The 13,003-nt window shown below is 39.0% G+C and overlaps 1 pseudogene; it reads right to left on the reverse strand.

Annotated features, from left to right (window-relative positions):
- Positions 1 to 5,180: 5,180 nt before the first annotated feature.
- On the reverse strand, positions 5,181 to 6,561 carry LOC103725380 (annotated as a pseudogene).
- Between the last annotated feature and the right edge of the window lie 6,442 nt (positions 6,562 to 13,003).

Genomic DNA, 13,003 nt, shown 5'->3' on the forward strand with positions numbered 1-13,003 from the left:
TTCCGATTTAATGTTCCATGTGTGGCTTGGGCATCTGGATTTTTAAAAGCTCCTTAGGCTATTCTAATGTTCAGCCAAGGTTATGAACCAAGGAATGGTTATTCACAGCTGATTACTCTGCTTTCTTTTCCAGAAAACCCTTTAAGTTTCTTTGGAGCTAATAATTATCTTGTTTATATATTTGCTTAATTTTCTATGTTCTAACTCTAATTCTACTTCTACATCTTTCCATTATATACATGTGCATTGAGTTTCTTCTTGGAAAATCACTCGCATGGTCTTTTGATTAGTTTTTGCCTTCCTGGCTTGGGAGCTTTCTAATTTGTACTAAGTAGTTATCTCAGAATCTAATTCCACTATCCTCTGGGAAGCTCCATCCTTTTCTCTCTCATATTGGAGCCTAGTATCCTATATTCAATGCTTTCTTGTCTCTTGGTATACTCTCAGAGTTAGACCATCTCTTTCAATTACTTCTATAGGAAAAAAAATCAAGAAAATGAATTTTAGACTTCATTTGTACACTTTAATTTAGCTGACTATAGAAACACAGATTGGATCAGCATTTCAATGCCTACTGGCAGTGGATAGTTCCTGTGGAACGGAGAATCATTGTTTATTGAGGATCTGGTCATTGATAGGATTCGCATGCTCCAGTGAATGGGCCTATATACATGCACATATAGATAGTTTAAACTGGACTTAGTGGGTTATAAAAAAAATAAAAGACATGAGGTTGGGAGGGGTATGGTGGGGGAGGATGGGGAATTTGGAAGAAAGAAATGCTGTTTAACTCTGATCATATTTAATTACATGCAGGTATGAAAATTTCAAAATAAATTTAGAAGCTCAGCATCTTTCTGCTCCTAGATTAAGCCAGGACAAGCTGCTGGAGAGCTCCCAATGAGGCTGACAAGTATACCTCTCACCACTCATCAAAGAAGCTTCTTTTTCCAACAGATGGATACTATCACCAAGTTCCACAACTGGTCAAATGCAGAGAATAAGTGTCTATGAGGTGTCCATTTCTATGTGACACGTCTACAATGCAAGCTCTATACCTAAGGCTCAGAAAACATTGTGGAACAGGGGGTGGAAAGAATATTAATGCATCTCTCAACTCTCACCAGAGAAACTTTTGCCTGTAGCAGATTGTGATTAACTAAGAGAGCCACACCCAGCTAAAGTGCAGAGAATAAGAGACTGCAGTGTGCTTATCCCCGAAAGGACACCTATATCAAACTTGTGCCACCCAAGGCTCACGGATTCTTGAAGACGACGGTGCAGAAAGATTGTAAGAACCAGAGGTGGTGGATGACTATAAGAAAACAGAGTTTTCCAGGAAGCTGTGTGGTTACTCATATGAACTCACATCAGTATCAATGGTGACAGCATACAGAAAATGCATGTAATCTGAAGCTAGACAAAATCCCAGCATTTTGGGGGAAGTGAGTAAGAAACACCAACAATACTTGAGGAACTGTTGGCAACCAATGACTGCTGGAAGGAGGAGAGTCATCTTTTTAGAAGATCCAACTCTTGGTAGGTTAACCAGGCTCTGGTGGAGGTACCCACTCAGAGGGGCATTTTGGGACACATCTTTGACTCAGTACGCCTAAATATATACAACAGAGTCATAAAATTGGGCATGGGGTATTAAGAGGGTGCAGATAGGTGAGAGGATCTAAATATGATAAAAATGTATGAAATTCACAAATATTCAACGCAAATTTTTAAAAATTGAAAAATATGGGGGCTGGAGAGATAGCTCAGCAGTTAAGAGCACTGACTGCTCTTGCAGAGGACCCGGGTTCGATTCCCAGCACCCACATGGCTGCTACGAACCGTTCTTAACTCCAGTTCCAGGGGAATCCGAAGCCCTCTTCTGAGCTCCGCGGCACTGCATGACACGGGTGCACTCACAGACATGCAGGCAATACACTTGTACACATAAAATTAAAAAATAAATATGGATTGGGGATCATTTTTTACTCAGAATTTTAAAAACAGTACCCCACTTCCTTTCCTTTTTATTTTAAACAGTTCCACTAAGAAGTTTGAAGTCATTTTGATTATTTTTTTTGAGATAATCTTAGCATGTAGCTCTGCCTGGCCTCGAGCTTGCTGTATAGATCTGGCTGGCCTCGGACTCACAGAGAATTGTCTGTCTTTGCTTCCTGAGCCCTGAGATTAAAAGCATGTACCATCATGTTTGGCTTTATTCTGCTATTTTTTAAATATTTTATTTATTATTTATATTTTATGTGTATGAATGTATTGCCTGCATGTAGGTAAGTGCACCCGTGTAGTGCAATGCCGGTGGAGGATAGAAAAGGCTCTTGGAAGTTCTTTTTAATCTGTTGTTGATTCCTTTCTATCTGGGAACTCAGGTACTTCTGTTATAGCAAATATTTTTGATAATGTTTTTATGGATAGTTTACTGAGCCAAACACTGTTATGGTTTGTAGACTTTATAACTGGGTAGGACTTTACTTACTTTTCTCCATTGCATAGCACTTTCCAAAACTATGAGAAGTAGTCTTCAGGAAGAAGGCTTCCAGGTCAGTTCCATCTTGATTTCTTCAAGCCCTGTATCTGACATATGTGGTCTCTTCAGCAATAGGGTCTTGCCTTCAAGTTGTGGGAGTCAGCCAAGGGCTATAAAAGTTGCCCATATTGTTTGGGGAGTTTTTTTTTTTTTTAGACTACCTTGACCAATAATTTGAAGGGAGATTCCCCATGCTGACAACTGGAATTTTTGTTAGATAATGTACAGATACATATAAAATTGAAGAAGAGGTCACAAAATTGAGAGGGAGCACCTATGGGGGAAATGTAGGAAGAGCTGGTGGGGTAGAGGGAGGAGTGAAAATGATGGAAATACAGTACTCATGGATGGAATTCTCAAAAATAAAAAATTAAAAAATGTTTTAATAGTTTTTTCCTGGGGCTGGCTCAGTGGTTAAGAACACCAATTGTTCTTGCAGAAGACCCGGATTTGAATCCCAGCAACCACATGGCAGCTAACAACTACCATAACTCCAGCCCCAGGGGATCCCACAGCCTCTTCTGACCTCCGCGGGCATTGCATGACACGGGTGCATTTACCTATATGCAGGCAATACATACATACACATAAAATAAAAATAATAAATAAAAATTTAAAAATAGTTTCTTCTCCTCTCTTTTGTTTCTGGAACACCAATTTGAATGCTAACATTCTTGGAAGACTCCTGTACTTTCCTTTCTTCTCTTCCATTCTTTTAATTTGATACCTGCAAAATATTTTCAAAAATACTTTTGATTCCTCTTAAAGAGCCTGGAGATAGGGGCTGGAGAGATGGTTCAGTGGTCAAAAGCACTGACTGCTCTTGCAGAAGACCTGGGTTCGATTTCTAGCACCCGCGTGGTGATTAACATCCACCTGTAGCTCCAGTTCCAGGGGATCTAATGCCTTCTTCTGACCTCCGCAGGCATTGCACGACACGGGTGCATTTACACACATGCAGGCAATATACTCATATACATAAAATATAAATAATAAATAAAATATTTAAAAAATAGCAGAATAAAGCCAAACATGGTGGTACATGCTTTTAATCTCAGGGCTCAGGAAGCAAAGACAGACAATTCTCTGTGAGTCTGAGGCCAGCCAGATCTATACAGCAAGCTCGAGGCCAGACTTTTATGGGTTTTCTAAGTGAAACAAACTTATCTAAAGATTCAAAACTAGCATCAGTTTATGAGATGGAGCATGTGACATCAGTCTTTTTTTGGTCTGTGTTACCTTACTCAGGATGATTGTTTTCTGTTTCACCCTATTTTTTTATATTTTATTTATTATTTTTATTTTATGTGTATGCGTGTATTGCCTTCATGTAGGTCAGTGCACCTGTGTCGTGCAATGCCCGAGGAGCACAGAAGAGGCTATTGGATCCCCTGGAAGTGGAGTTACAGATAGTTGTTGTTAGCTGCCATGTGGGTGCTGATATTTGAACCCAGGTCTTCTGCAAGAATAGCCACTGTTCTTAACCCCTGAGCCATCTCTCCAGCGCCTCTGTTTCACCCTATTAATGTAAATTTCATAATTTTGTTTTTCTTAACTCCTGAATAATATTCCATTTTTTGAATTGCCATACTTTAATTGTCCAACATCTGATGAACATCTAGGTTGTTTCTATTTCCTGGCTACTGTGAGTAGAGCAGCAATGAAAATGGATGAGCAGGTATATCTGTAGTAGGTTATAGAGTCCTTTACGTATATGCCAACAGTGGAAAGGCTGGATCACGTGGCAAATTTATTTGTAGCTTTTTGAGGGAACTCTGTACCGATTTCCACAGTGGTTGTACCAGTTTTCACTTCCACCAGCAGTGAATAAGTGTTCCCCTCTCCCCATATATTCACCAACATTTGTCATTGCTTGTTTTCTGGATGTTAGCCATTATGACTGTGGTAAGATGAAATCTAAAAGTAGTTTTAATTTGCAAAATCCCTGATGGCTAAAGATGTTGAACATTAAAAAACATTTCTCAGCTGTTTGCATTTCATCTTTTTAAAAACATTTTCCCCCAAAGGCTCATTGTCACCTTTATTATCAGCTCAAACAGAGATGGACTACTGCTTCCACTAGGACTATTAGGACAGGTTGTGAGAGGCTGTATAAGAGGGGACACCAGTGATGGTCATCCAAAGTCCTGAGTGGGGACAGAATCATGGCCTAGTGAGGGGTCACCATGGTGCTCTTGTTGCACAGCAATACCCTCAATAATCTCATTTCCTTCCTAGATATCCCAAGTGAGTCTCACTTGAGAAAGAAAGCAGAGAGCTACTAGTCTTGTGTACTCCAAGTCCATGATGGTCAGCAACTCCTACAAACCCAACTCTGTACTGTGAACTCTGGCTACTTTCTGGAGGTGAAGTCACAATGGTCATCTCTAAGAAATCCCCCGGGGGGCCACTCAGGTGGACTAATAAGCCCCCAGGACTAAACATTTCCAACTGCCTGGACGGCTGACCCAGCCCTTTTGACACCTGGAGGCATTGTGTCCATTCATGAAATTCTGACTCTGACCTGAGAAAGAGATTGCGGGGGGAGTCCATATTTCTGAGAAACCTGGAAGAAATTAGACAGAGGGCAGATTCTTTCTGGGCAGATGCTGCATTCTGTGGAAAAATGGACCTCTCAGTCCTTCAGCTGAGGTATCTCATACAGGTAGGCTGACAGCATCTTGATTCCTTCTATATAGTTGTGCTTGTTGAGTTTTTTTTTTTTTTCTGGGAGTGGGCACTGTCATCTGCTGACCATACTGGAAAAAGTATTATGTTCTTGCTTGTGGCCTCCTGAAAGATCAAAGTCACAGGAATACTGCCATCTTTCCTTGTCAAGTCTGGCTCAACACCAAATACTGTTTTCAGGGTTCATCTCCCTGCCAGGTAATGAGGATGATTGAAGTCAGATACCTAGGGCTTCCTACCACGTATACCTTGAACTTTTTAGGGCTGTGCAGTTCAGCAAACTTCTTAGTCGAGTAGCTTGAAACTTGATCACTAATAACTTCAGGATTCAGGTTCGGCACCAGCCTAATGAAATCACGGTCTTGGCCCCTGGTGCAGAGATGGTCCCTTCAATGCCATTCAGGGAGGGGGAGGGTACCACCAATGGTGATGTCTTTCTTGCAGCTGTGCAGGAGAGTCTCAGCGCCCACATCCTTGGCAACTCCTCCATGTCAACGTTGATGTGGTCACAGAGCTTACATTCCTCATCAGTCACAGGGACCACATCCTCATTGATGCCTGGGATGAGGATTTTCCTCTTCTTGTCTATTGGACAGCTCATCAGTGAAATGAGATTTGTGATGGCCTCGTGCACTGACCTGCCATACACATCCCAGAATGAAGGTCTTTGTCACTGCATTCCACCTCAATGAAGAAGCAGCAAATGCTCCTGAGGCCATATGTGATGCAGGGCTCATTCTTCCCCACTTAGTAATTGTCCCAGTAGACATAGTCCACATCTTTTAAGAATGTGTCTTTCTGGGAAAAAATTGCTCATCCAGGCCTTCAAAGCCAGATGCCTCCATGCCTTCTAGGCTTCTAGGCAGAATCACATGTTGACAGGAGCCTCTTGGTCAGTCTTCTGATAGGTTTCTAGGGCATTCATCTAGCTGGCCACTGGCACCTTATCATCTGGTGAGCCTCTCCCATACAACTTGCCATCCTGCTCCAACAAGGTGTAGGTCTCACTGTTCCAGCAGTCCTCCTGGGCCACAGGCTACACTCCAGGTGCTGGTAAATGTACACTGTTTTCTTCTGGGGATCAATGCCCAGCTTACCCAGTAGAATGTTAGGAAGAGGTATCTCTGAGCCATCAGGGAATTTTTGCTTCCTGATATCCATCAGCTCTACAGAAACCCCAGCCTCCGGAAGTCCACCATAGCCACCTCCACCATTCTTCTGATCTCTTCCCTCTTCTCTGGCCAGGCAGACACACTCTAGACCACCACTCTTGACACAGCGTTCTCGTTTTCAGCAATGTACTGGAAGACTGTGGTGACGACTGACATCTTTCTGACTGAAGCTGGACCTTGGAAACTAGTGCTCCGCACCATATTTTCCCAGAGCTCCCTGTCTACCAATGCAGGAGTTCTCTGTATTTCTTCTTTCGAGCTCTGTTTAGTTTCTTCCCTTAATTTTTAATTTTTTTATGATTAGGTTTTATTTTTAGTTTTTTGTATATTCTAGATACTAATCCTCTGTAACATGTATACTTAATCCCAATCTTCTGGGGTTGGAGAGGGAGGTAACTTGGCTCATGGAGTGAGAAGGGAGAGCTTCTTTTACCTCACTGCATTAGACCTCTTATTTTAGCTGTGTCATGTCTTTAAAAATAATTAGAAGAACAAATCTTAATCTTTCTTGTGGGGATCTGTGCATAAGGTTCCTCCGGTCCTAGCTCATAGGATCCAAAATTTTCAAATTTGATACATCAGGAACTGTCTGTTCATTTACATTTTAGCTCCCACAGTCTGTTTGTTCTTTTCTGATTTTTGTGGCCTTGGAAATAAATACTATTTAAAAATATTGCCTCACTCCTGTTTTTTGAAGAATATTTTATTATCTTTGAGATCTTCATGCACTGAGTTTTGATCATATTTTGTCCTCCCAAACTCCTCCTAGACCTCCTCCATTCCCCACCCAACTTTATGAATTTTCCCCATTGAGTCCAATATGTGCTGCCTAAATACAATTTTCCCCTCAACATATATTTTTATTGAATTTTTTACCATTTCATACAATAAATAGTAATCATATTTAGACCCCATCCCCAATAGATACTCCAAAGCACCCCCCCACTGGAATTCTTGCATTCTTTCATATATATTAAAGTCTATAAAGTCAAGCTTTTGTACCCAGATATTTTTTGGTGCAATACACTTGCACCAGGAGCCTGCCCTGGATTGTGGTTAACATACCAGGGATCATATCTTTAAAGAAAAGTGACTTTGCCTTTTGCAACAGGTATAAAATGCCAATAGCTAGGCAACTAGGGCTGAGGCTTTGTGTTTACCACGCTTCCTTGTCTTGCTTGAGGTTGAACAGGTCTTGAGCATGCTGTCATGATTGCTGTAAATTCATATGTGCATCTGCTCTATTGTGTGGAAAACACTGTTTTCTTGTCCTCATCCATCACCCCTGGTTCTTACAATTTTTCTGTTCCCTCTTCCCCTATGGTCTTTAAAACTTGAGAGGGGTGATATAGATGTCTCATTTAGAACTGTGTGCTCTGCAGTCTCTTATTCTCTGCACATTGACCAGCGATGGAACCCATACCTGACATGGTTCTTGGGTCCAAGAACGTGTGGATAGATAAGTCATGGACTTGAGGGGAAAACTTGCTACTAATATTCTACTAAATGGACATATTATTAAAATGACTCCTAATGACTTATCGTTATATTGTAGACTAGTGCATCTCTCAATCCTCATCTGAGAAGCTTCTTTTTCAGCACAAGGTAATTAGCACAGAGAACTTACTCCTATTTTAATTAAATGTTTTGAAGAAATCAGTAGGAACTTGATTTGTTCTCCTTACCTTCTATAAATGGTTTGATTCCTTTATTTTCAGAGAATTTTGTTTGCATAATTTCAGTTCCTTTAAACTTGTTAAGATTTGTTTTACAGTCCAGAAGATGGTCTGTCTTGGCATGCATTTGAATAGAAATTGTTCTATAAATGCCAATCAGATAAAGTGGGTTGAAATGTTGTTGAGGTCATCTATATCCTTATAATTTTCTTTTCGCTTTCTGTAAATGGAAGTTTAACTTTTATTGTTGTAATTATTTTGTCTACTTTTTAAAGCATTTTGGAGTGATGCTATTTTAAAAGTTTTGGCTTTCTAATAAAACCTTTTAAGGCAGTGATATTTCCTCTGAGTATCATTTGGCCGGCAATGTAACGTTTCATATCTACTACTCTGACTGTCAGTCACTTCAAAAGAATTGTACATGTAGTTTTTAATGCATCTGAGCGCAAGATTTTCTAAAATTTAAAAGTTCTAGCAGAACTGACAGAAAAATAAATCTTTGTGTTGTGTAGCATCTGTACATGTGCTAAAATTCATAAAAAGATATTTTTTAATCTTTAGGAAATTTTTGTGGTACTGGGGAGTGAACCCATGGTTTTGTATATATTAGACAGATACTCTACTACTGAGCATTTGACTTCACATTAAATTTGAAAATTTCCTGTAGTTTAATACAGTCATATGTAGATTTTTTCCTCTTTTTCTTTTCGACCATTTAATATATATACATATATATATACACACACATACACACACAGTGTATTATAATTAAAATTCACTCACTGTTACATTCTCTAACCCCCCTTCTACTCCTACTAAACCTCTTCTTCTCAACTAGTGCCCTCTTGCTTTTGTGTCTTTTGTATATTTTTTGAGATAGTGTCTCACTACATAGTCCTGGCTTGTCTGGAACTTGCTGTGTAGACCAGGATGGCCTCAAACTCATGGAGACCTACCTGCCTTTGCCTTATGACTGCTGGAGTTAAAGGTGTACACCACCAGGCCAGGCTATGTCTTTTTTGTGCGTGCAGGTTTTGTTCAGATGGTCGCTACTGCTATATGTTCATGACTGTAAATGTCATGACCTATCTAGAAGACAGCATTTCATAGTAGTTCTTCCCATTCTCCAGCTTTTAAAATTTTTCTACTCTGTTTTCCATGATGTTCCCTGAGCCTTGGAGGGGATTTATATAGATGTCCCATTTAATGCTCAGTACTCGATAGTCACTATATATTCTTCCCACTATCACTGGTTATGAGTCTCTATATTAACTGCTGCCTATTGCTAAAAGAAGCTTCTCTTGCTAAGACCGAGAACAACACTAGTCTATGGGCATAACCATAAATACTTAGAAGACAGTTTGACTATGTGACCATTTATCAAAGCTCCAGTAGTAGATCCCCCATCCCCCCAACAATGGCCTGTGAAACTCCAGCCATGAGCTTTTGACCAGGTTTACATATAGTACCAGGCAGGCCGTTTCCTTCTGTGGAGTGGGCCTTAAATCCAATAAGAAAAAGGTTGGTTATCCCCAAACAGTCATGCCACTGTTTCACCAGTGGACATATCTTTAACTGGAAGTTTGGTATTATAGCATACAGGGTCCATAGCTGGGTAAGATTGTTGATGGCTTTTCTCCCCCAGCAGCCAGCAGAGCAACTTATGGCATTATGAATTCTTGTCAGCAAGGAAAAACATGCCAGTTCAATTCCAGCTTGATTTATCTGTGTCCCATATCCAAAGTGTATAGTACAGTGCCTTCAGCAATAGGGTTTTTACTATCTACTTCTACTGGGCAAGTGAAAGCAATGACCTATATTGTTTCAGGAGCTACTGGGGCCTCCCTGGACACAGGGAGATATCTCACAACTTGGCACTGGGATTTCACTTAAAAATCTATGGCTCCTGGGAAAAACATTATCCAGCCATGCAGGATACCACTGTTTTAACTCTTTAAAAGCAGATATATTTTCTAGTCAACTTAAGAAGTGGTAGAATTCTCTATGGCTTCATCATACATCCTTAGTTTTGGTTACCCCTCCCTCTATCCCCTCTTGCCAACTTTTGGAATTGTGTAGTCATATTTTCAATTATCTGCCTTGTGGTTTTGTACAAATTTTTACCTGTGGAATTCTTTGTATTTATGTTAAACTTGTTAAAAACATACATGCAATAACAAAATATATGAAACTGATGGTCTGATAAGAGTTTTCCTGTAAATTATCTCATTCAAGCAGCAAAATGATTCCTGTTTTCTTGTATTGATTTGCATTTTACCATTTCCTTTTTAACTTAATTTTATGAACACATTTTGTTTGTACAAATTAATAAAATTAACTGTGATATTTTATCTAGCTCTTATTTTTTTGTTTCTACAATCATATTTGTTTCAAAATGTGGGATTTAAAAGCATTTATTTATTTAATTATTTATTGTGTGTGTGTGTGTGTGTGTGTGTGTGTCTATGTGGGTATGCTCATCACAATGCGTATGTGGAAGTGAGAAGACAACTTGTGGAAGTTGATTCTCTCCTTCCACCAGTTCTGGGGTTTGAAGTCAGTTTTTCAGGCTTAGCAGCAAGCACCCTTTTCTGCTGAGGCATCTTGCTGGCCCAAGATAGTATGGGTTTTGCTTGTTGAGTATCACCAATATTCTAATGCATCTAGTGTATGACATTTCCTTTATTATTTAACTTTTCACTTTTCTGACTTCTCTATCAAACTTCTGAGAAAGCTGAGGTTGATAATGCATAATTTGTCCTTTTTGGTTTTGCTTGCTTGCTTTAAAGAAGTTCTTACTTAAATATTTCGATAAAATGTTGTTAGTGTCCCAAAAGTTTATGATAGGTATAATTTTCCTTTATTATGCTATTTATCACTATAAATGCCAATATGGGGCCTGGGGAGATGGCTCAGTGGATTAAGATTCTTGCCTCCAAACCTAATGATCCCCAAGATCTACTTGCTGGAAGGAGAGAACTGATTCCCACAATTTATCCTCTGCCTTCCACACACCTACTATGACTCACATGTACTCCCTGTCCTCCAATAAATAAATAAGTACAGTAGAAGGAGAAAGTCTTAACTCAATTTAAAATGTTTTTACTTATTTTAATATTTTACTTTGAATTATTTTCTACATTATCTTTAATTAGCATTAGCTAAGGCATTTCCTAGCCATTTATTTTAAAGCATCACCTTAAGAATGTGTTGGGCAGAGAGCCTACCAGACTCCAATGGACAATTCCAAACCGATGCTCACACAGACAGTCCTGTTTGTTTAGTGGGTCACAAAATAAAACAAAATCACATAAATATGAGAAAGGGACTTGTAGTACAGACGGGAGATGAGAGGGGTAGGAGAAAGATAAGAGAGGGTTGGGGGTAAGAGCAAACAGAAATCACTATATACATGTACGAACTTGTCAAAGAACAAATTTAATCAAAACAAAAGAATATGTTATGTAAACAGTATATATCTGAAATTTATTTTGGTTTTGTCCTGTCTGAGAGCCTCTGTTTTGGCTATTTAATCACTTTTATATTTATTGCTATTATTGGCATCTTTGATGTATTCGTCTATTTGAGGTCATGTTTTCTCTTAACCAAAAATTTTCATCTTTTATTTTTCTGCCTTTTTGTTATACTTACCTCTTTGTCTCAATTTCGAGATTTCAGTAATTTGATAATTACATAAACTTTTTTTGCTTATTTCTTGGACAATTTAAATTTTGTCACATATTTTAACTTATTTTTCTATCATTTCTAGAGTCATTTCAGTGTTTTGTTACTACAGTAATATCATGTGTATTATAAATATTTTAATGATAAATTTTAAATAAATGTCACATATGCATACAGATCATTAAATTAATTTCATTGTTAGTTGAAAAACTTCAATAATCTATTGAGTTGTTGTAATACAAAATTATATATTTATGCCTGTGTAATATATGTATCAATTTCTGTTCCCCTACTATTTTTTTATTATTTAAGTAATTGATTATGAAATCCAATGTAGTAATTAGTATGTGTGTGCCTCATACTTGTTTTTCAATATACAGTTTAAGTCATTCTTTGTATTGAATTTATGGGACATTTCAGCTTTCTCCTTATGAATATCAAAAGTTGTATCCGTGGCTTGATCTTGTGCATGCTATCCAACTACTATGAGTCTATATGTGAAACTGTCCTGTAGCGTCATGAAAATACTGTTTTGTTGTAGTCATCTGTTGCCTCTGGCTCTTAAAGTCTTTCTGCCCCCCTCTTCCACAATAGACCCTGAGCCTTAGGAAGAGGGTGTGTGATATAGTTTCCCATTTAAGACTGAGCACTCTGTGGTCTCTTATTCTCTGCATGCTTACCACTTGTGGGTCTCTGTATTAATCACCATCTACTGCAAGAAGTTTCTTTGATGAAGGATGAGAAATTCACTAACCTATGGGTATAGTGATAAGCCATTAGACATCAATTTAATATTATGTACATTTAGCATAATAATAATGGGTTCTCTTCTAGTGTCTTTGACCTATCTAGCTACTGGAGGGCAGTTAAGCATGAAGTTCTATCCCTAGCTGAGGAGCTTTTTGCAACTGATTACTACTGGAAGAGGGGGTAAGTCAGTTTTGTTTAAGGGTGTGACCCTTGGTTGGTCAACCATGCTACAGGGGTTAGCCTAACTCCTAAGTATACTAGGGCAGCACAAATTAGACTCAGTGGGTCTTTAAAAAGAGGACATGAAGTTGGGTGGTGTGCAAGGTAGCTTCAGTTGTCAACCTCACACACCTGGGTAGAAGGACCCTCAATTGAGGAATTTTATCCATTCTCCATTGGATTGGCCAGTGGCTATGTCTGTGAGACATTTTTCTTGATTGTTGAGTGATATAGAAGGGCCCATCCAACTATAGGTAGTGCCACCCCTG

Source organism: Nannospalax galili, unplaced genomic scaffold (genome assembly GCF_000622305.1).
Source record: "Nannospalax galili isolate Female #2095 unplaced genomic scaffold, S.galili_v1.0 scaffold7, whole genome shotgun sequence".
Lineage (NCBI taxonomy): Eukaryota > Metazoa > Chordata > Mammalia > Rodentia > Spalacidae > Nannospalax > Nannospalax galili.